The 26,441-nt window shown below is 37.8% G+C and overlaps 1 long non-coding RNA gene across 1 annotated transcript; it reads right to left on the reverse strand.

Annotated features, from left to right (window-relative positions):
• Positions 1-19,010: 19,010 nt before the first annotated feature.
• On the reverse strand, positions 19,011-22,413 carry LOC128633093 (uncharacterized). The gene is made up of 3 exons (XR_008396765.1): positions 21,242-22,413; positions 20,628-21,131; positions 19,011-20,282 (listed from the first exon to the last, which is right to left on the reverse strand). It is a non-coding gene; the product is annotated as an uncharacterized LOC128633093 (long non-coding RNA).
• Positions 22,414-26,441: the final 4,028 nt, after the last annotated feature.

Here is a 26,441-nt window from a genome sequence, read left to right on the forward strand (position 1 = left end):
ATCATGCGTCCTCATTTTCATCCCTAAAATTATATATAAAAAAAAAAACCCTATCAGTTGTAAAGTTGTATAGTCGAGCCATTTCTAAACACAGCTCTGTGAGGATTCTGTATAATAGTGCTGTGTGTGTTGAACTTTACACATGAGGGTACACGTCTCTTGAAGGCCACACCCAGGAAGTGCTGCTGTTTTAGCAACTTTGTACAGATCACTTCACAGTATCAGTGAGAGTGGACTGAGTAGAACTATTCCACTGTTGCAACCCACTGCATCCAACGTCCCCTCTTAAACATATCTTTTGGCATTAGAGTCCTGTGTTGTGGCTCAAAATAAAAGTAAATAAACAAAAATATAAGTATCTGCTAGTTTTGGTGTTTTTAAATCATTTTTCAGGAATCATGGAATCTTGGCTCACTATTATGAATACATGAAACTTTAATTATATGTGACCAGGCTAATCTGACACATTTGAGTACTAAATGAATTAACAGTTGAACAGGTACAGGTGAGCTTGTAAAATGATTCAGTTTCCACATGGTTTTAATTTTCCATAACTGTCTTTATATACCTACATACAGTCCCCTCTGAAAGTTTTGGAACAGCAAGGCCAATTCTTTTGTTTTTGCTATATACCAAAGACAGTTGGTTTTGAGATAAAAAATAATTTCAGCTTTCATGTCCTGATATGTACATCTAGATGTGTTAAACAACTTAGAGCATAGCACCTTTTGTTTGAACCCACCCATTTTTCAAGTGTTCAAAAATACGACTGACAGGTGTTTCTTGTTGCCCAGGTGTGCCCTCTTAGATTGATTGTTTGAACAATTAATAGCAATTAATAGCTCTGAATGTCTATTTTTGGTTTGAGCCCTGGGTTTTGGCTATGAAAACAAGAGCATTTGGTGACAGAAATATTGTGATAGCTGTGAAGAAAAACCTCAAAACAGCACTCAGTTACATCAGCAACAATCTTCACAGGGCAGGGGTGAAGGTATCACAATCCACCATTCAAAGAAGACTTCAAGAGCAGAAATATATAGAGACCATACCACAAGATGGAGACCATTCATCAGCAGTACGATCTGGAAGACCAGAATGGAATTCACAAAGAAATATGGAGATGAACCATGAAACATCTCCTGATTAAGGACAGTACACATCTAAACCAAAAGTCAAGCTACTCTTCTGACCATATATTATTATTTCCTGTGTAAAACAAATATCCACGAACAACAAATACAAAATGTTGTCTAATTTCGATGTTTTGGGGCTGATGACCTGTGAGGTGGAGGCAGCAGCTAGCATTGCTGCTTCACAGCTCCAGAGTCCCCTGTTCAATTTTGAGCTCAGGGTACAGTCTGTGCAGAGGGCTGCATGTTCTCTCAAAATTTGAGTGGGTTTTCTCTAGGTTTTCTGGTTTCATATCATTCCTGCCTTACCACCAATAGTTTATGCCAACAAAACTCTTTATAACCCATGAGAGAGAAAGAGAGAATCCTTCCAAAATAGTGCTGGAATTTTCTCAAAATCATCAGCAGAACTACTGTAAATATATCAAAAGTGTGTCAAGGTTTTTGTACAGTGCAGTTGGATTTCCTGTCATTGTGGGCGCCAGAGCACAGTAATATAGTGCAGAGTCTGATACAGCAGCAGAGGAGATGAGCAGATCCACTTTATCTCCCTTAACTTCAGCAGACATTCTTGGGGGAATGTTAGAACTTAAAGCTCCACTTTGATGAATAGAAAGAAGGAAATCAGGTGTAGATTTTGGATATTGCCTGTACCAGTGTAAGTAGTTGTTTCCTGAAACACTGAATTTGTATGTGCAGGACACGGTAACATTATCACCTTCATCTGCAACTTTATGAATGAAAAGTGACTCTATTGAATCTGCCATGGAGTCACCTGTCATAGAGAAGAGAAGACATGTTTTAAAAATCATGAAATAATCAAACCAGAATTACATTTGGCATTACATTCTTAACAGCACACAGATAAATTAATCACTAATTCAACACTCAATATTTCTGAAATAAAACAATGTTGACTCACCTAGTAAAAGCCAGAGACACACAAATATAACATTGAACATGATGATCTTAGCTGAATGAAAATATTCTGACACCTTTTGTATTCTAATATGTTAACATCATAAAACTTCATGAAGCTCCACCCCACAGCATCACATGAAAGTGTCACCAATGTTACAGACACACTGTCGAGTTTCTGCTGCATTCTGGTTTTACATTCAGACTCACATGGGGAACCTGTCATGAGACCATTTTAACCAAACTCAAAGTCTAAGCAGGAAACTGATGTAATAACTTAATAATTATTATTTTAAATAAATTTTGAATCAGTGGTGTCTCTATATTAGGTGGTTTGGCCCCACCTGAGGTACAACGCATGATAAAACTTTGTAGCCAGTAAAAATATACATATATACATGTACATATACAGTATCTCACAAAAGTGAGTACACCCCTCACACTTGTGTAAATATTTGATGATATCTTTTCATGTGACAACACTGAAGAAATGACACTTTGCTACAATGTAAAGTAGTGAGTGTACAGCTTGTGTAACAGTGTAAATTTGCTGTTAAACACAATATTAAGTAAGTCAGGTCTTATTAATTTTGACTCTGTATGCCAGCACAATGGATGTGAAATGAATGTGTAGACTTTCAGCTTTAATTCAAAAGGTTTGAAATTTAATTACATTTTTGTATTGAAATCAAAAGTTAAAATATTCCTTTGTTCAAAGTACCATCAGAAGAGAGTCTAAAGCAGTGATACAGAGGAGCTCAGTGTCAAAATCAATTGCATAAGGTTACATTGGTCTTAATAAGAATAACCAGGGCAAGGTTTATTATATAAACAAATACTGTCTGTCTGTCTGTCTGTCTGTCTGTCTATCTATCTATATTATTTTATTGTGCTAGAGAAGGCAGGATCTCTGGAGGAGCAGGGTTGTATGACGCTGAAGTACTTGGCCCACAATAAGGTAACTGACAGTGCCACCTTGTGTTTACCAAAAAAAAAAATACACACAGCATATTCCATCCATCTTCTATACCGCTTACTCCTTTTCAGGGTCACAGGGAAACCTGGAGCCTATCCCAGGGAGCATCGGGAACGAGGCAGGGTACCAATCCATCACAGGGCACACAAACACATACGACGGACACACCAATCAGCCTACCACGCATGACTTTGGATTGGGGGAGGAAACCAGAGTACGGAGGAAACCCCCGCAGCATGGGGAGAACATGCAAACTCTGTACACACATGGGATTGAACCCCCAACCCTGGAGGTGTGAGGCAAATGTGCTAACCACTAAGCCACCATGCGCCCCACACAGCATATTAACTAATAAAAATTAGCTTACATATAGGTGTATATGTGGTCCTCTTTTAAGGGATCAAAAGTAGTTGGTCAAACTAAATAATCATAAATAATAAACTAATCATTTTAAATACTTGGTTCCAAATTCTTTTCAGTCAGTGACTGAAGTCTGGAACCCACAGACATCACCAGACACTGGGCCCTGCTGATGCTCTGCCAAGGTGTTTACTGTAGCTGTCTTCATTGTAATTCAATTCAATAATATGTGTGCAGTGCTTTTAGCATTGGACATTGTCACAAAGCAACTTTACAGAAGTTACATAAGTACTATGTGCGTAAGTACATAAGTGTGTTATGCCTTGCTCCCGTTTCATCATGGGGCACACTTTCTGTGTGAAGTGACTAGGGACGGAGCATGCCAGGGCAGCTGACTGTGTTACTGTGAATGCATTACAACTTGTGGTTCTCTCTCTTCTCTGCCAAAGGGAGTTGGGTTTCAGAACCTCGAGTATCTGGGCCAGCCACTGCCATATCAGCTAGCCGGCTCAAGTCCTGGGGATATCGAATGGATCTGGACGAGGAGCCAGAGACAAACGCTGCTCTATCTCTTGCTCTCTTTTCTGGGTCCCACTCTCTGCCCGATTTTGGAGCTCAATTCACGGCTCCTCCTTCTGCTATGGAAAGCCAAAAAAAAATGCCTCTCTGACTCTGAGGAGCCAGAAGGGTGTGCCAAAAATGGAAAGCAGCTCTCAAGCATATAAATAGTTGCTTGAAGTGATTAGTAATGCTGGACGAGCTTTTTTCTCCACAGTCAAAATAAATCTTCCTCGCACCTCAGAAAACTCCACTTTTTTTTCCAGAAGTGCATGACGAAATATCACGCTTCTGGGGACAACCACACATAAGCCATATTTGTAAACCCAGGATGTCAGATTATATGGCCATCGTGGGGAATGAACAGTATGGCTGTTTAGCTATGCCGTTTAGCTATACCTCTCTCCATCGATGGCAGATAATTTAGGGGGGCCTTCTTTTACTTGGTACTGGTGGGCAAGGCTTATGTGGCAGCCCTCTCGTGTCGAGTCCCTCCAATCATCCACAAGTGGAGCCTGGGCCAGCACTAGTGCGAGGGAGGCACAAAGGCGAGTGTGGTGGTCCGCCTCCCCCTGTGGAGAGCCAGGGGAAATGGTTGGCCACAGTCGCAGCCTGCTAATAGGCCTGATCTGAAAATAGTCATAAAGGCCAAGCAGACAAAGGAGGAGTGGCTCTTAAGGTGGCGTGCAGGGATGTATCAGGGACGTATCAGGGCAGTTATCCCCCAGATGTTTGGGCAGTTATCCCCCAGTACTACTGTAGGGCCTCCCCCAGCCACGGCTATCCACAACCTTTATTTCTGAAGGCCTTACAGAACTCTTTAGATGTTTGCATGATGACACCACACACGTCAGTAACAAAGGGAACACCAAACACTAGATATAAATAAGATGCACTCTCTAAGCAGGTTCTAATCACTGGCACCCAATCTTGAACACATGATTCTAATTTTATGGATTTGAAGGTGATAAATGTAGGGGTGTAGTTACTTCTTCCATGTGACTGATCTTTTTTTTTTTTTAATTAATAAAATTGTGGAAATTACTACAGACTGTCAATTTTATGTGTCATTTGATGGAGTGTATCAACTTTATTAATAGGCACTGTTTTAAAGAGGATCAAATGTTTGCTTGTCCAAATATGTCCAAAAAAAAACACCAACAGTTTCCATGGGGTGTACTTATTTTTTCACATAACTAACTCAATTCTGTCAATATCAAGTGTCAATAATATACATTCTTTATACATCATGAGAGAGAAAGACAGAGACGTCCCCCAAAATAGCGTGTACATTCCTCAAAATTATTGGCAAAACTGCTTCAATATAACAAAACTGTGTCAAAGTTTTTGTACAGCACAGTTGGATTTCCTGTCAATGTGGGCTTCAGAGCACAGTAGTATAGTGCAGAGTCTGATACAGCAGTGGAGAAAATGAGCAGATCCACTTGTTTATCTTCATTAACTTTAGCAGACATTCGTGGTGGGATGTTGAGACTTAGCTCTCCACTTGGAGTAATATAAAGAAGGAAGTCGGGTTTAGATTTTGGATATTGCCTGTACCATTGCACATTATATATGTTTTCAGTGAAGCCTTTGTAGCTGCAGGACAGAGTAACATTATCACCTTCGTCTACAACGTTGTGACTAACAAGTGGCCTTATTGGATCTGCCATGGAGTCACCTGTCGTAGAGAAGAGAATATATTGTTTTTTAAATAAAAAAGAATAATAATGTGTTGAATAAATCATATTCATTCAATCATAAACACAGACTAACTCATCCCTAATTCAGAACTTAGTATTTTTGCAGTAACAAAAATGTAAACTCACCCAGTGAAAGCCACATACATGTTAATATAACAGTGAACATGATGAATGGTCTCAGAAAATGAAAATATTCTTTCTGTAGTCTGATATATTAGCATCATAAAGATTCCTGAAGCTCCACCCCATAGCATCACATCACAGTGTCACCAATGTTGCTGAAAGATTCTTGATTCTGACTTCAGCATCCTGGCTTAACATTCAGCCTCAGTTAGGGAACCTGGCCTAAATACTGTATATTTTAAGTGAACACACACTAGAAGGATGAACTGCTAATGAAAGCTAATAGTCACAATAAGATAGTTTAAATCATGCAATCATTGAAATTATTATTATACAATGATTAAATTACCAACTAAAACAATCAATAATTTAATTACACATTACTGAACAATCTAAAAAATAATAATAATTACTACACAACTAAGACACTCAGTAATTTAATTACACATGTTCAGTGGTGTCTCTGAATCTAGTGGAACCAATGCACCATTTACATTTAAACTAATTTCTAAAATTATCGAATTTACCATTTAAAAAGTCAGCTAAATGTAGTTTGCCTTTGTGTTTTTATTTGTGAGTTTTATTTCAGATTTCATCAAACTAGAATAGACCAAATAAACAAAATGTAGCAGTAATGCTATAGCTATAATGCTGTAAAACTGTAGAACAGAGTGTTTCCTGAAGTTCTGATCCACACTGTCCATTGGGTCCATGTTTCTGTCCTGGTGAACCTGACAGCATGATCTTCAGAAGCCAGTGATCGGTGCCAGAAGGCGATAATGACCAGTTGACCAACCAACCAACTAGCTTGTAGAGGAACTAACAACTCCTCATACAAATGAAACCCTAATTATTGTGGTTGATGGCTGATGTTCTAAAGCCATAGAAATGTCTCTGGAAAATATATAACTGGAAAAGAAACAAGAAATGAGATAGACAAATTTTTAATCAGTCTACTTGTATGTAAACAAGCTCATCAGATGGCATGAAACACAGCGTCATTTATTCATTTGTAACAACCTTGTGTCACCCCTGCTGTCTAAGCCTAGAATTCTTTTTTTCTTAGATTTATTGAAGCAATTTTTTTTATTGTCCTGATTTCTCCTCGCACATTGTGCTGGAGCAGGAAACTGAAACCTGACGCGTGAGCTGAAAGCATGAGTGCCTTGAGGAGCCTGTTATCACTTGGACAATGCCTGCCTTGGGACCTGAGGGGCTGTGAACACAAACATCGTATGAGTGTGTTTTTCAATTTTATGCTTTTTCCATGTCATGTATTGATACCTGTTTCCTATATTCTTTTCATGTGTTTGTACATGTATTTATGTGAATATATTTTAAGTGTTACCACTAATGTTTTATCTAATTTTTTGTCCTTTCTCTCTGATCTCCATCCAGCTGATCAATGCCTACCTGCAGCTGGACTTTCTCTCTCTCGGCTGCTCAATTTCACAGGCCTGGGTGAATATATACGCCATCAACTGGCTTGTTTGGCCATCGATGTTACAGCTCTACTGGAACGTCTCTGCTCCTCACCTGTACCCACCGGGTTTCCTTATTCTCCTGCTTATCGTATCCATTCCATCGGTAACTTATGTTCATGCTTCCACTCAAACTGAAGCTCAACTTCTTCCTGTGGAGGGCCCATTTATTCTTTCCTCTGATGATGATAGTAGCTTTGCTACAAACACATCATAGGACCATTCACCTACAAATTATTCTCCTACAAGACCTATTCCCTCAACAGAATATGTGTATGAGAGTAATTCACAATAAACTACATATTCTGTTACCCTCATGTTTTCCTGTGTCTTAAATTTATTCCCACAGTGGTCTACACTCAAAATCATTAGTTCACAACTTTTGTCTTTTCTGGAGACTAAGTTGTATAAAATAAATATTTTCGTTAAACATACAAAAATATATAACAAATTACAAATATAACATTTATCACTATTTAAAATTATTTGTTAATATAAGTAATGTAATTTCTTGTAATTTAATTAATTATTCTATATTGATTTTGAGATTATTGTATTAAATACATTCTGTTTCAACACAATTGGAAGGGAAGAAATTAAACAATACATTTCAATATTCCAGTGTATTTTATTGTTGTCAAAACCTTGCAAGGTAACACTTCCAATGTGTTATTGCAGCAATAACAAACTTGTCAACCAAAACACAAGTAAATACAAGTAAAACTGCTTGGTAACAATTCCAACTTCTTTGGAGAAGGAATATTCACAGCATTCAGCAATATCTGCTTTATCCATTCGAACAACTGGACACAAAGACATGCATTAAAAAAGGATACAAGCCTCTAAAATTTCAGCGTGACTGGAGGAGAACAGATGAACTGGAATGTCCAGCCACTTGTATTCTACATAATTTTACATAATACAAAATAATAAACACCTGTCATTATCTCCCCTTTAGTCATAGCTACAGCTGGCAGCACGATTGGAGTGCCGGAGGGAAAGCACGTGCACGAGCCAGGTGCGCAAGTGCTCAGTGAGCGCACGCTCTTTGAATTTTGATAACTGTGACATTGTTGACTATGGATATGTGCGTTTGTTTTGTTTCTGTTCTGTCTCCTCCCTGTTTTGTCATTAGTTGTTGTTCAAGGGTATCTCCTGATTGTTTTCAGCTGTCAGCACTTAACACTGACTATGTTCATGATAAATACCTCGTGCTTCCCTGTACACCTCGCGGAGTATTACGTAGTTAGATTCATTCAAAGATACCATGATGGTTAGAGAGATAGATAGTTTAGTTTAACGAAGTTTAGTTTTCTCATTTCCACACTTTTGTTTCCCAGATCTCATTTCCCAGTTCCCGTTTCATGCTTTGTGTTTTGACCTTGTTTATTGTGACCTCGTTTTGGATTTCTGCCTAACCCAGTATATGCCTGTTTGCCAATCGTCTGACCCATTACGCCTCTGTTTTGCAATTTGCACATGTCTGCCTTTCTCCTTTAATAAAACGTTTTTACCTGCGCTTGCTTCCGTACTCAACTCCATTACATCTCAGGGCGTGACAGAATACTTTACCTAATCATGGAAGAAGGAGAAAGACGGAGGAGACGGACCCCAAGTCCAGCCAGTTTTGTGGCCCAGCACACCAGTGGACACAACGTTTAGCAGCCATGGGATCTTGGGGACTGGAAAGTGTCAATCTGTTTGTGGGACTGGTCATGAGGGTGTACGGCGGCCCAGAATCCTGGGCATTCTTTGAAGATCTTGTGGAGGAGTCATGCCTCAGAGATGAACCAGTACGTGCTGTTTACGACATATTATATTATATATCTATATTATATTATATATATATTATATTATATATCATATTAGTTGAACAAACTCACAGTTGCAGAGTAAGTTTTGAGTTTACAAACCCAATTAAATCTAATCCGGGTTAATTAAGTTTAACATGTTTCATGATGCCGATTATCAACTTTCTCAGTCAACCCAGGTTTTAACCCTGAATCAAGGTTTATTCAGCGTGCGTCTGCACATAAAACAAGACGTTTGTTGAAAACAGCCAATTGTGTTCAACATGGGAAAAAGTATGTGGGCATACTTCTGGTTGAAGAGCAAGAAATTATGTGGAAATATGAGGAATTTAAACCTATGTTGACCGCAAAAAGCAACACCGTTTGCAGTCGTCAAATCTTGGGAATATTGGTGATTGTGTAACTGTGATTGTGTGTATATATATATATATATATATATATATATATATATATATATATATATATATAAATATATATATATACATATATATATATATATATATATATATATATATATATATATATATATATATATATATATATATATATATATATACACAAATATTGGTGATTGTGTATATATATATATATATATATATATATATATATATATATATATATATATATATTACCTTACATTATTTCTTTGCCTACGATGGACTGGCACCCTCTCCAGGGTGTACCCTGCCTTGTGCCCGATGCTACCTGGGATAGGCTCCAGGTTCCCCTGCAACCCTAAAGAATGAGGAAGTGGTAGAAGATGGATGGATGGATTATTTCTTTGCGACATTTACAAATATAATTGATACTACTGTAGATAAAACAATCGTAACGTTGCGCTGTTGCTAAGTTTGATTCGTTCTTACAAACTTCCGTGACTAGCTTGTAGCCCGCTAGCATCACCTTACCGCTAGCCTTGTTTATGTTCCACATTTATCTCATTTACCACGTTTTTTTTTTTTTTTTTTTTTTTTTTTAAATTTTAAAGCAAATATGTCTGTTGTTTCTCCGCATTTTAGTGCAGATGAGGATTCACTCGAGTTGCACATGGTGCTGCTGGAACTGGAGGATGTGGAGAAACAGATCCGCGGCCTACTTGACAAGCAGGCCCTGCTGCTGGAGCGAAGAATCGTGCTGGAAACATCTTGTGCTTCTGCCTACATATCCAAGGTAAGCAAGCAGCATGGTCGCATATTTATAAACCCACGATGTTGGATTATTCAGCCATTGTGGGGAATGAACTATTTAGCTATGCTGAAGGTGGTGGAGGCACTTGCAAGCTACCTCTTTCCATCGACGGCAGGTAATTAGGGGGGCCGGCATATGGCGGCATTCAAAAAAGCCAGATCCTTCCCTGTTGTCTCGAGTTCACCCGGGCATCCACGAGTGGAGCCTGAGCCAGCGCTAGTGCGAGTGAGTGAGGGAGGTTTTTACAATAGCCGTTATTTCCTATGCGGCCAATTTTACTTCTGCGTTAACTGAACTGTACTCTTTGGACATTTGGACAAACAAACATTTGATCCTCTTTAAAACAGTGCCTATTTGATACACTCTATCAAATGACACATAAAAATGACATTTTGTAGTAATTTTCACAAAATAAAAATTTTGTAAAACTGAAAATTAACAAAAATTCAGATCAGTTACATGGAAAAAAGTAAGTAAACCCCTACAATTATCACACCTTCAAATCCATAACATTAGTATCAGGTGTTCAAGATTGGGTGCCATTGATTAGAACCTGCTATGAAGTGAAGGTGGAACCTGTCTTATTTATACCTCTGTTATTTAGTGTCTGGTGTTCGCTTTGCTATGCTATTTGTATGGCGTCATCATGCCAAGATCTAAAGAGTTCTGTAAGGCCTTCAGAAAAAAAAAAAGTTATGGATGCCTATGAGTCTGGCAAGGGATTTAAAAAGATCTCCAAATTATTTGAAATGCATCATTCCACTGTATGGAAAATAATCTACAAATGGTGCAGATTTCAAATGGCAGCCTATTTGTCCAGGACTAGCAAATTCATCCGAACAGCAGGATGTCTGTTGCAAAAAGAAGTCTACAAGAACCCCAACATTTCATCACAGGATCTGTTAGTAAGTCTTGCAACTGTTGGTGTCAAAGTGCATGCTTCTATAATCAGAAAGATATTGCACAAATTTGACCTACAGACCAAAAACAGCTTTTCAGGAGAAGCACCTCATACCATCTGAGCAGCACGGTGGTGGAAATGTTTGGTTTGGGGTTGCTTCACTTCCTCAGGGACTGGACAGCTTGCATTCATTGATTCAACTATGCATTTTGCATCATATCAAAGAATGCTTGAAGATAATATGAGGTCATCTGTCCGAAAGTTGAAGTTGAACTGAAAGTAGACCTTTCAACAGGACAATAATCCTAAGTACACTAGCAAATCCACCAAAGAATGGCTCAAAAAGAAGAAATGGAGGGTTATAGAATAGATTTGAATCCCATTTAAATGTTGTGGAGGATTTGAAACAGGCAGTACATGCAAGAAAAACCCCAAACATCTTGCAACTGAAAGAATATTGCATGGAAGAGTGGTCAAAAATTACAGAAAGCCTGGTGGACAATTATGTAAAACACCAACTAGAAGTCATTTCTGCTAAAGAGGTCAGTAGTAGCTTCTGAGGCCAAGGATGTATTTACTTTTTCCACAGAAGAATATCACATAGAATTATATTTCTGTTATCTTTATTTTATAATAATTAATAAATTATTGAAAAAGGTAATTTTCCTTGTGGTTTTGTTCAAGTATATCAACTTCATTAATAGGCAATGTTTCAAAGATGATCAAATGTTTGCTTGTTCAAATATGTTAAAAAAACCAATCATTCCCATGGGGTGTACTTATTTTTTCACATGACTGAACAACACAAACGCACCTTTAAGGACTGAAAAATAGGAGGAGCAGACAGCTACATGAGAAAGCTGACCGCTAGCATCAGTGTGTGGGATAAAGAGCTGTTTTATTAGCTGTTAAATAATGAGGGTAGAAATCATAGTGTTAAATTAAGAATGATCAAATTAAATTATTTAACGTCATAGTAAGGTTATTATACTCTTCATAGTGTAAGTGTAAGAATTTTTTTGAAAAAGGTTTTTTTTTTTTCATTGATTTGTTCAACCAATAGCCATTACCAACATAGGAATAAGGAGGAAGATTGTTGTAGATATTCAAAGCAAAACACACAAACTAACTAAGAAAGAAAGCTGTATTTGAATAAAACAGGCAAACAGCTCCCCCTCCTGAGAAGAAAAAAACAAACAAACAAACAAAAAAAACCTTCACTTTTTGTACAGTCTGTTAGAGTTTTCTATCACTGTGGGCTGCAGGGCACAGTAGTACAGTGCAGAGTCTGATACTGCAGCAGGAAAGATCTCCAGATCTACTTTCTTTTCCTTACGAAGTCTGATAGACAGTCTTGGGTCAGGTTGTTTAGCATTAATGACACTATTTGAAGATACAATAATTAGCAGCAGAAACTCTGGTCCTGATTGAGGCTTTTGTCGATACCAATGGATATAGTCAGCTGATTGATTATATGTGCAGGTCAGTGTGGTGATGCTGCCTTCACTTGAAGATATGATGGCTTGATCTGGTGTAATGCTGCTGTCAACAGTAGCTGTAAAGATATTGCAACAACATAAATATTTCTATTTTCATTGATTTTTTTTTTAGTAAAAATTAAATCGACAAATCTCCAGCATCCAGCTAAAATGTGTGTATAATATAAATGACTTACCAAAGTTTTTAACAACTATAAAAATGAAGAAGAGTAACATGATTGCTGTGAGCGTCTCTCTTGCAGTAGATGTAATTGGCAGCATCTTTGTGAATCTGTCTCAACTGTATCTCTCCACATCTAGCTCCACCCACTTTTTCTTAGGTGTAGTCATGTAAATTCTGCCCTCATTTAATTTGAAATTACAATGGTAGAGTAACAGTCCATTATTTAATAATTTAATTGAAACAATTATTATATATAGATAATACAGTTAATTTTGTATGTTAATTCTGTTAACATCCACATTTTGCTAAATTTTCTGATAATATTGCTGAAAAAGAGGTATAGACTAATATCAGCTACTGGGCCAGAGCATCTCCAAAATGGCAGGTATTCATGACATGTATTCAGTGGTTAATACCTACAAAAAGTGGTCCAATGAAGGACAACTGATGAACTGCTGACAGTGTCATGAGTGATGCAAAGCTCAGTGATGCAAGTGGGGAGACACACACACGGCTCATGAATGGTGCGCCAGGCTGAAAAAAATCCACCATCCAGCGGGCGATAAAAGGGCGATATTCCACGCACAAGAGAAGAGGAGGATCTCTGAGCGTGTGCGGAAGTAGCTGGCGTGTGTTAAGCGATATTTTGCAACACGTACATGTCCACTAACGGCTGCTGTGTGATTTTTTATTCCCTTTTTTTTCCCCCTCGGACTTCAACAAACACACGCGCGCCCGCACTCCCCTCGCCATCCGTCTTAAATAAAGATTCCTCCACGAGCAACCCTGAAACGGCCTCCTGTGTGTCTGTGCTCCGCCCACCGCGGGCTAAATTCCCTACATTAGTAATACACAGCTCCCTACTTAAGACTATTTACAAAGCTGCCAAGAATTTTCAGCACCATTCCTGTCTTGCAGTAATTTTCCTGCTTCCAACCCACCTGCAGTCTCATTTATAAACCTCGCGTGTGCATAATGTGTGGAAACTGTGCATATATATGTCTCTATATATAGAAATGTAATTTATCAAGTTCTTCTTGTGTATGAGGAGGTGTGTATATTTACACAAACATCTGATCATGCTTATGCAAGAACCTCTAGTAGTAGAAAAGTGCAATTGCGGGTAAACTGATTAAAAGGAGCTCTCATCCCACTTACTGCCAATCATATCAGCATAATGACATAATAATGTAATTAGAGTTTTTTGTGCTCACAAGGTACAGACAGGTGGTACATGTTTTTATGAGTGATGAGTGTCTCATCAACTGATTTTCTTTGCCCAGTGCAGTTACTCCACATGGAGGCTCCTCTGCCTAACACCCTAATTAAAGCATTCAGTGCTGTTTGTGCATTGTACAAGTTGTGACACAACACTGAATTCTGTGTACTCACAATTGTAAGATGAATGTGGACAGTAGAAGAAGAGCACAGCAGGACACATATTATGAAATCTTCTTCCAAATGTATATTTTCTGTCATCATCATCATCATTCTGTTACTTTAATAATGGCAAAGTGTGGGGAAAGTTAATTCATTCTAATTTATTCTAAAGTCAGAGACTTACAGTTCTATGCTCATGAGAGCATAATGTCTTGAACTCACTTCTTCAACTTCTTAACAAGACCATAATGAGGAAAAAGGATGAGCGTGAGCTAGACAATCCCTATGCATAGTTTTCTGTCTATTCTTCTTCTGGTTATTCTTCAACACTTTCATGTGTGAGGTATGTTTAGGTTTTTTACAGTGCAGTTGGATTTCCTGTCATTGTGGGCTGCAGGGTGCAGTAGTATAGTGCAGAATCTGATATTGTTGCAGAAAACATTTCCACATGCTTCAAACTCGTTTGAACTTTAGCAGACAAATGAGTATGAGGAGAATCTCTGGTCTGATTTGTAAATATATTTCCAATGAGGCTATTCATATGATTTTTTTTCCATCAGACATCGGTATTAACTAAAAAAAAATCTGGAAATATAAAGAATTCACAACATTAAATTCCATAAATGAAGTTATGTGTAATAAAGTGGAATGATACAGGAAAATGTATTGAACACACTAAGAAGAAGCAGTTCTCCAAGGTACGACAATTAAGACAAGGAACCAAGTGTAATCCATAAGTATTTATACCCCCTATCTGTGCAAATTAATATCAGCTGAGTTAGTAAATTGAAGGTTTATAAAAAGGCTTTCCATTACCAAGGTGTCACACAAGAAACCTTATTGTTGCAAAACATCTTGATGGAATTGGATACAGACATATTTAAAAACCTCTGAATCTTCCAGTAAGCACCATTGGGGCCATTATCCACAAGTGGAAGCAATATCACTTCATCATCAACCGACCACGCACAGGAGCTCCTCGGAAGATTTCTGAGCAGGGAGTCAGAAGAATAGTCAGAAGAGTAGCCCAAGAGCCAATGACCACTCAGAAAGAGCTCCAGAAACACTTGGAGACAGCAGGTGCCATCGTCACAGAAAAAACAATAGGCAATGCATTCCACTGCTCACACTCACCCCACAAGACTCCATTACTAAAGAAGGCATGTCGAAGCTTGTTTATCATTTGCTACAGCTCATTTGGACAAGCCTATGAAATACTGGGAGAGTGTAGTCTGGTCAGATCACACCATGCTTGGAGAAGAAATGGCACTGCACGTCACCCTTAAAACACTATACCAACAGTGAAGTTTGGAGGTGGAAGCAGGTGTGGGGCTGTTTTTCATCACATGATACTGGCAAACTTCATATAATTGAAGGAACGATGAATGGAGCCCTTTACCGGGAGATTCTTGAAAAGAATCTGCTGCCATCCACCAGAATGATGATGAGACGTGGGTGGACTTCCAGCAGGACAACGATCCAAGGCATACAGCAAAGGAAACTCTCAGTTGGTTTCAGAGAAAAAAAATCAAGGTGTTAGAATGGACCAGTCAATCACCTGACTCGAATCCAACTGAACAAGATTTAAAGACAATATGTGTAGAAGAATGGGCCAAAATTACATCTGAATACTGTGGCCAATTAATTTATTCATACAGGAAGCATCTTGAAGCGTCATTACAAACAAGGCTTCTCCACTAAGTATTAAATAAATTTAAGTTACCGTGTTCAATACTTTTTTCCTGTGTCATTCCATTTTATTACTCATAAGTTTATTTATGGATATTAATGTTGTGAATTCTTTATATTTGTGGATTTCTTGAGTTAATACTGATGTTTGGTGAAAATTTCATGTGAATAGCCTCATTGGAAATATATTTACTGAAAAAAAATGTTGACGTGTCCAATTCATATTTCCCCTCTGTATGCACAAAAACAGAAGAAATGTGTTAAACACACCAAAAATATCAGAAAAAAAATATATTTTTCATTAAAACTAAAATACACCACCTATGAAAGATTGTCTTATATGCCATTTATTAAGTCAGTGCTATTTTTCCTGTTTCTAGCTAGGTAGGTAGGGAAAAAAGAATAGACATTCTATATTCTTGTGTTTTGTGTAGAATATTTCTGGCAGTTTGGAATCTCATTTTAAAATGTTTGTATTTATTACTCACCCAAAAACATATTTGTTCAAGCAACAATGTTTTTTTTTTGTTTTTTTTATAAATATGAGCATGAAAACAATAAATCTGCTGTCTCATCTATTTAGTTCTTGTTATGAACCTGTACAGATGGTAGATTCCATTTATGTTGCTTTTGTGTCACGTGATATGAATAGTAAATATGCTATGAGTAAACATACAGCTTCAACAAAAAAGTAATAATAATAATAAAAAAACAGTATGGTGATGGGACTCAAAGCCTTCTGAAGGAATTTTACAGGGACATAATACTTATCCCTGTAGGCACTGAAATACCACATGAATGCTGGGAGACAATGTATTTGTAATTCTAAATAGTATGCATTTCAGTCAGGTAATGTGGTTTCTTAACTGGTGTGGTTTTGTTGCCTCATTGGTTCAGTTTCTTTTGCAGCTGGTGTGGTGTGTGTAATTAGACTCAGCCTTCTTGTGTGGAGCCCACTATGGTTTTATTCTGTAAAATTCTCAGTTATCCAGATGTTATCCTGTAAGACCCAAAAGTCAATTACAAACCTGCAAAGATATGCATGAGGAACACATTAATTCTAAGGCACAATAAACAAAGACTGGATTGCTGATTAAAAAGTTAACATTTAATTATCAGCAGTGGTGCTTAAAAGTTTGTCAACCCTTCAGAATTTTCTACATTTCTGCATAAATATGACCTAAAACCATATTTAAAAAATAGATAACAAGAACCCAGTTAAACAAATGAGACAAAAAACACTATACTTGGTAATTAATTCTATGAGGGAAATGATCAAATATTACATATCTGTGAGTGACTAAAGTATGTGAACATTTGCTTTCAGTATCTGGGGTGACCCCTGTGTGTGGCAATAACTACAACTAAACATTTCTGCTAACTGATCATTAGTCCTACACATTGGCTTGGAGGAATTTTAGCCAATTCTGAGATGTTGGTGGGTCACGTGAATTGCTTGCTTCAGGTTCTTCAACAACATTTCTATTGGCCATTCCAAAATATTAACTTTATTCTTCTTTAATCATTCTTTGTCAGAGAGACTTGTGTGTTTAGGGTCGTTGTCTTGCTGCATGACTCCCTTTCTGTTGTGATTCAGTTCACGGACAGATGTTCTGACATTTTCCTTTAGAATTTGCTAGTATAATTCAGAATTCACTGTTCCATGATGGCAAGCAGTCCTGGGCCAGATGCAGAAAAACAGGTCCAACCCATGATATTACCACCACCATATTTCACAAATGGAATAATGTTCTTATGCTGGAATGCAGTGTTTTCCTTTCTCCAAATGTAGCGCTTCTCATGTAAACCAAAAAGTTCTATTTTGGTCTCATCTGTCCACAAAACATTTTTCCAGTAGCCTTCTGGTCATGTGATCTTTAGTAAACTGCAGAAGGGCAGCAATGTTCTTTGTGGAAAGGAGTGACTTTCTCCTTGCAACCCTGCCATGCACAACATTGTTGTTCAGTGTTCTCCTGATGTTTCATGAACATTAACATTAGCCAATATGAGAGAGGGCATTGGTTGCTTAGAAGTTACCTTGGGTTTCTTTGTGACATCGTGGACTATTACATGTCTTACTCTAGGATTGTTCTTTGTTGGTCGACCACTCCTGGAGAGGGAAACAATGGTCTTGAATTTCCTTCATTTGTACACGATCTGACTGACAGTCTGACTGTGGGTGGAGTCCAAACTCTTTAGAAGTGGGTTTGTGACCTTTTTAAGCCTGATAAGCATCAACAACTCTTTATCAGAGGTCCTCAGAAATCTCCTTTGTTCGTGCTGTGATACACTTCCACAAATGTGCTGTGAAGATCAGACGTTGACGGATCTCTGTTTTTTAAATAAAACAGGGCACTCACTCACAGCTGATTGTAAACCCATTGATAAACACCTGACTCTAATTTCATCTTCAATTTTACTGCTAATCATTGAGGCTCACATACTTTTGCCACTCACAGATATGTAATATTAGATAGATTTCCTCAATAAATATATGATAATGTATAATATTTTTGTCTCATTTGTTTAATTGGGCTCTCTTTGTCTACTTTAAGGAAAATCTGATTATGTTTTAGGTAAAATTTTTGCAGATATATAGAAAATTCTAAAGGGTTCACAAACTTTCACACACCACTATACCTAAAATAAGTCATGTAACCTGCTACCATTGGCATGGAGAATTGCAGTTAATGCTGCAGAGAGGGTGACTGTGTCACAGTACAGTAAGATTTTGTGGAGCAACTATTTCCATTTCAGTGAGAATAGCTTCCTATGATTGGTCTTCGAGCATCGGGAAGCACAGTGAAGGGCAGGAAAACACTGCAGCCTTTCTCGAGAGATTCTGTTCAACAAGGCCTCATGTTCTTGAGTTATTGATAGGTCAGCTAGTTTGTGTTCTGATCTGAAATAACATGCAACATAAACTGACCTTTTAAGAACAATAAAACTTCACTGGCTAACATTAGTGTGCTGGCAAAAATGAGACAAACTCTTGTAAAAGGAGAGAGGATTTGCTCTTTCACCTACTACTTGGTTATTTTGACAGTCTCAGTGTTGTGCGCAATAAAGTTTTTATTCTCAGGCTGTGTTCTCTTTATACTTTTAATCTCAGAAAGAAGCATTACAGAAGAATTGCAGAAAGAATACTGTGCCCACAGACTGCAAAAATGGATGATGGCTATGAGGATGAAGATTTTGTCTATACAGTTTGTACGTGAAGTCTGTTTTGTTGAGCGAATCCACTGTTCACTGACCGAGACTTGATTGCAAAACTGTTTGTGGCAATTGCAGTCCTAAAGCTATCATACCAATATCTTAAGTGAATGAAGTGTTGTATTTGATCAAAATACACTTTTATCAAAAAGTGTTGTATTTTATTAAAATAGTATTTTATGTGAACAGAGGCAAGACCAGCCAGAAATAATAGTGTCTTATTGGCTGACATCTCAATTCAGCCAAATGCTAGCTCACAGAACCTGGTTGGTCGTGACGTCAGCTTCAGGCAGCAGGAGATCTTGGTTGGTCATGTCAACAGACTCTGGCATGAGCACAACCTGGTTGGTCGTGACGTCGATATCAGGTGTGAGCATAACTTGGATGGTCGTGGCGTCAGTTTCAAACTGGAACTTGGTGTGAGAGATCACGTTGTCCACCGCAGACAGGGACTTGGCTTAAGAGGTTGTCTCTTCGAACTCGGACAGGAATTTGGCAGGAGAGATTGTCTCTTCGACTTTGGGCAGGAACTTGGCATGAGACGCCATCTCGTCGACCGCGGAAAGATACTGGACTTGAGAGGTCATCACTTTGACCTCGGACAGGAGCTGGGGTTGAGAGGTCGTCTCTTTGACCTCAGACAGGAACTGGGCTTGAGAGGTCACCATGTTGACCTCTGGCTGGAGCTCTGTGGCTGAGACCACTTCATGGGTCTCAGGTTGGAGCTCTGGTGTGGGGGCCATCCTCTTTGCCTACATATAATAGGTGATGAATGTCAAGGCAGGTTTATCTGCCAGGCTGAACCCCCCCCCCAAAAAAAAAAATGTTCCAGGTTGGGTTTAGATTCTGGACTCCCGAACAGTGTCATAAAAATTCCCACAAACTGGATTACATTCCCAAGTTCCCTGACTCCCTGGCAGGCAGGCAGGGATGTACAAAGAACCGGGACCACATGAACTTGAGCCATTCCTTCTCCTCCAGCTTGGGGTCTGCTAGACTAGCAAAATAAAACTGGCAGTCCACAAGAAAATATTCAAGATAGCTAAAAAACCCATCATAAGGATCTGGGAGCTTCATGGCAGTGCGTTGAGGAAAATGGACTGAATCCAAGGCTGGCACAGTTTCCTTGATTTCCCTGGCATGATGTCCACGCCGTCTTCCTGCTGCATCCATGGTGAGTCAAAGTATTCTGTCACATAAATCACGTAATGGAGGTTAGGATGTATGCAATTGCAGATAAGAGCTTTATTAAAGAGGCAGGAAGACAAATCCAAATCATGAGACAAAATCATAGTCAGAAACAGGCATTAAACAGGCAAGGCAAAAGCATGTATCGAGAAACAAGAAACAAGATCAAAGACTATGAAGCAAAACGAGGAACAGGGTAAAACGCTTAGTACGGAGATAACACTAAATTCTTCCTGATGTGCATAGATACATGAGGGGTTTAAATACCACAAACAGTAAACAAAGTCGAATCAGCAATTAATTCAAGCAAACACACAGATGTATGAAAACGTATTGTACAACTCACCGGAGTTAGTTTTTTTTAAAGCATGTGTACAACCTGTTTTAACAACTCTGTCATCAGGTTTTGGTCATGACCAACGTGGCGATTCTCCCCAGCATGGAGTCTCTGTGTAGCTATAATATGTTTATGTGAGATGGTGTGTTGCTGTAAAGTCTCCATCACAGATTGATTATAAACATTCTGCTTCTTCTCAATGCTGTCCAGACGCTCCTCGACGACAACAGAAGGCTTTTCAAGGTCTGCAATACACCCCTCGACGGTCTTGAACCCGTTTTCTATTAGTTCAAATAAGGCTCTATTGTCTATAACAGCCAGTGACTCGTGATTATAAGCTTCTTAGTTTGAAGGTAGAGCCTCAGAGTCATTGTCTCCCGCAGTCAGGCATGCGTTTCTCCATGAGCCTGGGAAAATGCACAAGTGTCCCACAATTCTAACAACTTGTGATCCCAGTTCAAAACGTAATCTATATCACACGGTTCAGCAGCATCCGTTCATTCACAACTGATTCTGGAATAAAGTAAACATGAATTAGGAAATACGTACGAATTAGGAAGATAAAACACTCTTTTTTGTTTGTTTGTTTGTTTGTTTGTTTGTTTTTTAGAGATACTACATACCATCTGCCAGTCCTGGGGAACGTCTTGAGCGCTTACACTGAGGCGTTGTAGGCGTCACTAAGTCTGTGTCTCTCAAACAATCGGCAGTCGGCGCATGTACCTGTGCGACCGTAACTGTTTTACACTTATTCCTTCTAGACTCTGTTGATATGCACCGATCACTAGCACCCACCACACGGTTTCTGAACTCTGGATCGTTGATCTTGTTTACAAGATTTGACAATCCTTGAGCAGTAAACGCAAACAAACAAAAACATAATAAACAGCATAAGACCACATTCAAACATAGCCGTCAAATAACTATTACAATACTTACTGAGCACAGGGTTATCCGACCTGACTCGTGGAACCGCACCACCTCAGTTCGATCCTTTGTGTAAAATAAAAGCATAATCATTCTACACATACATAACACATCATACATAGGCGCGAATACTTATAAATAACAACACATTTACGTACCACTTGCCATTCAAGCTGGTCAATAAGGTGCTACTAGCAGCAGACGTAGACTGTCTTGGTGAACTATCGCTAGAACTTGCGAACTGTGCGATAGGAAGAAAAGCGTACGGATGTGACCTCTGCCACATGTGCACAATGGCGTCCAGCCTGGGAAGTGTGTTGTCTCCTTGAAGGTGAACACATGCAGTCCCACTTGGCCAAATCTCCTCCATACGGACTCCCCCACTTGTGGATGGAGCCACTAATCCCTGTGCCTCAGCCCCTGCCTCAACAGGATGTTTGCCCCCACAATCCAGTTGCCCAGAATATACATTGCACTCACTGCCAAAACTTTCCCTATGCCCAGAAAAAAATTAGTTGCATCAGGGGGCACGGACGTAATCCTCCCTGGTGGTCAGTATATGAGACCACTGATGTGTTGTCTGTAAACACATGTCACTTGACAACACATCTCAATTGCTGCTGCTGCCATAAGCTCCAATAGTCTCCATTAGAGACTGGAGGGGATGCCAAAATCCAGCTTGATCTTGCTCAATGTTGATAGGATTGACCCTACACATGTTGGGGATAGAAATGCCCTCATCGTATTAGAACCCTTCACGTCTAGTGGTCTGATGTTACATGCAACAGCAAAAAACAACTAAATTGCCTTAAAATATAAATTAACATGAAAATCAAACATGCATTGGATGTTAAGACTTTTTTGTGTACTTTGTCACAAATCTTCTGAATGAAAAATAAGATACAATTAATCCTCTGCAGTTTGGTTCTCAGATTAATTTATTCATTTAAAAAAAAAAATATTTGTATATATTTATACTGAAAAATAAGACAATTTCACTGACTGTAGCTCAAGTGCAGTGTCGTAATATGAAGTGATGTTGATATTGACTTTAACTGATATTTTAGATCAAACTTCTTCAAAATATTTTATTTTACAAAAATTTATTTTTACTGAATCCAATTTAAGCAAACAATTTAAGCTATTTCACTTTAAAAGTGTGGTTTAAATTTAAAAAGTCCAAAAGTTCAAAAACACCTTCATTTCTCAAACCTAGAAGAACTTCTTTTCTTAAATGATGCTTATTCTTCCAAACAAATAGGTCATAATTTATGTATTTTACAAATTGAATCTTGAATGAAAAGCAATAACACTGGTGTCATGGTTAGGAGGCAGAGACAAATGCAAGTGCAGATTACCTTTTTAATAATAATCAAAACAATCACAAAAGAAGCTATGAACTCGAGTCAAAAACACTCAGGTGGGGAATGGACCAGACCAGAACAGACAAACACAAAGTTCACTCTGTGACTATATATAGCCATAAGTGCTTGTTAACATGAATGGGATTCAGGTGAAGGTGGTCATGTGACAATGAAGCATGTGGTGCAGTGGCTGCTGGGAACTGTAGTCCAGATTTCCCTCCGGATATCCATGACAACCGGATAAACAAATCTAGAAACCCCTTATGCTTTAGTTAAATGGATAGTTAACCCCAAGATGAAAATTCTATCATCAATTACTCACCCTCATGCTGTTCCAAAGTCATAAGCTGATTTAAATTATGAATTATGATTTAAATTAAATAAATGAAATACTAGCCCTTATCATAGTGGTATATACTCAAACCCGATCATATTCATGTCTGGACAGAGTATTTTATGAAAGGACATTACCTTAGCTCATATCCAGAAAAGTATCATGCATTTATGTGTACACGCATAATGAATGTCTGAATAGCTGAATAATCATTGATTACAATGAATCATGAAGAAAACTGGCAAGAAAAGTTCAATGACTTTAAATCAATATATCAAAATAGTGCACACCAATAACACCTGACACAATGGGTCTGATATTGTCGAAAGAACACTATCAGAAAAATTGTAGACTTGTGAATTTACTGTGATTGAAGTGTTGCCATGTTTAAACCATCTTTAGTTCATGCTGCCATTTCTTTCAGCTGCATATTGCCATGTAATTGAAGATGCAACAGATGCAAGTGCAGCATAAACTTTAATAAATAAATGCAAATAATAAGACATGATACCAGAAACTTGAGCTATGAAAACGAGGAATGTAGACAAACATAAACAAAAGAACAAAACAAAAGCAAATAAACTCAAAAGCAAGACAGTGTGAGTGGTGGAAAATCTAACTTAAATACTAGTGCTAATTAATCAAAAGATGTGAAAAAGGTGCAAGTGTTCATGTAGCATGCATTCTGTGGTGTGTAATGGCTGCTGGGATATGTAGTCAAGTCCCAGCTACATGACACCTACCGTGCCCTTGACTAATACTGGGACCCTTTGTAAATATGAGCAAAGAAGGCTGTGAAAATTGTCATTTTTTAACCTTTTGATATTTTGCTTTAAAAACTCATGAAAATACTCTGCTCTCATGGATATCAAACAACTGCAAACACAACATAGGTTTCTCAAAAAAAAAAAAATTGTTAATTATAAGTGTGCTACAATTATTGCCACCGCTATGAATTCGTATGAGAAAAATATGTTTGATATATTTCCCATTGATATTTTTAAATTTTTAGTACACCTTGGTGACTAGGAGCAGGAAATTGTTCAACCATGACTTAAATAATGTGTAAATGTGGTATAAATGAGGTAACACATTGGCCAAATTCCCTTAAGCATTCATAACAATGGTTAAGACCAAGGAATATAGCTGTTTAACAATAAAGGCAATTTTTCACAGCCTTATTTGTTCATATTTACTAAGGGTGCCAATATTAGTGGAGGGCACCTTTATATTACCAAATCTTTTGTTTATGTCTGTGGTTAACTGATCATTGGTTAAGGGAGTATCTTATGTGGTTTTAGAAACTTCATATACACCATTGTAATGTTTTTGTAGAGCCTTTCATTGACTCTGTATTACTGTGCTACTTCAAGAGCACAGTGATAGAGTGCAGAATCTGAGAGCTTTAGACCTCTGATAATAAGTTCAGTAGAGTCTCTGTTTGTATTTGACTCTAATCGAGTGTCAGTAGGAGTGCTCGCCGCTGAGCTTGACCTTGCGCCTTTATACAGTAAGAACTGTGGTGCGCTGTTAGGATATTGTTTGTACCAGTAAAGCCAAATGTTTTGACTGCTTGTCTCATATGAACATTTAAGAGTCACAGTGTCTGCTTCTTTCCTGACAATGTTGGCATCTTCATCCTTTGGTCCAATTGAATTTGCAAAACTGCCTATTTTAAGGAACATGAAAAAATATTTAAAAGTATTTTGCAAGCAAACCCAAAACATCAATGTAAGAAATTAGTCACTTCATTCTTAAACATATGGGTATTAATTAATACAATTAAGTAAGTGATGAAAATTATTTACCTGTTGCCACAGTGAGAATCAGTGATGTGTATCTCGCTATGTACAGTAAATTGTGTAGTTGAGCCATTTCTGAACACTGCTCTGTGAGGATTTTCTATAATAGTGCTGTATGTGCTGAACGGAGCTCCCTAATGTAAGGCAGGACTTCTTTTTTTGACGCATGGCCACAGGAGGAGAAGAAGGTAAGATTATTTGCTTTACTGATGAAGCAATGCTCCAAAAGGGGGCGGAGGCCAAATCTGACATTCATCCAATAGCTGTGAAGAAACTATTGCAGCCTGTCACAGAGGGCTGTCGGTTTTCACTCAAACTGGGCACACGTGAGGTCAAGCCATAGAAATCCTTTTTTTCCCCACTTAAATTTTTTATGCAGTAATGTTTCTCTTTGTTGCATTGTTTGACACAAAAGACATAAATAAAAATGGGCTGAGTGCACATGTTTCTTATTCACATAGATATCAAAATGGTAGGCCTTTTGGTGTCGGCAATATGTCCCACACAAACTTAGTACTTGTCCCACATTTGGTCCATTTGCATGTGGTCACCCTACCAACAGGTGTGTCTGGCAATTTATTTAAAAAATAAAATAAATAAATTAAAAAAAAATAAAAGTAAAAATAAAATAATAATAATAATAATAATAATAATAATAATAATAATAATAATAATAATAATAATAATAATAATAATAAAAATGTAAAGGTTGTGATAATGTTTTATTATTGTTTCTTTAAATAAATAAGTGTTATTTTAAAATATTATTTTTAAACAAACTTTTGTTTATTTTGTTATTTTATTTAATTATTATATATATATTTTTTAATTCAACATTTGATCTTGTTATGAAAATGCATGTTTTGTTCAGGTTGAGTAACCTTATGGAAATCTCTTAAATTACATTTCTGAGAACTTGGAACAATTAAACTAGTTTAAATTTTTTTAAACAAATCATAAAATCATAATTTTTAAAAATTATTACTCCTTTTTTTCCCCATCTGGACACCCCTTATTTTCACTGACCCTATGAATCAATACATGAAAGATACCCTTTCTAATTCAAAGACCGTGAAAAAGTGTGTGTGCGTATTCACAATCCTTACAATATGGGGACTTTGGCTTGTTTACACACCAATAAAGTGGGGATGTGTGATTGTGGGAACCTAAAATCGAGTTGCAGCAGGTTTATTTTCTCGAGTTGAACCCCCCCAATTAAAATCTCATTAGTCTTCAACATTGACATTTACCCGACAAAAGTGTATGTGTGCATCAGAGGGAGTTGCCTCAAGTGTGTACCTGCCCTGTCTTGCCAAAGGCTGTAAAAACAATTGAGCTCGCACACTTGGTTACATAGTACAGCAATGCTGAACTCCGATTGGTTGAAACGGAAGAA

This window comes from Ictalurus punctatus, chromosome 7 (assembly GCF_001660625.3).
Source record: "Ictalurus punctatus breed USDA103 chromosome 7, Coco_2.0, whole genome shotgun sequence".
Lineage (NCBI taxonomy): Eukaryota > Metazoa > Chordata > Actinopteri > Siluriformes > Ictaluridae > Ictalurus > Ictalurus punctatus.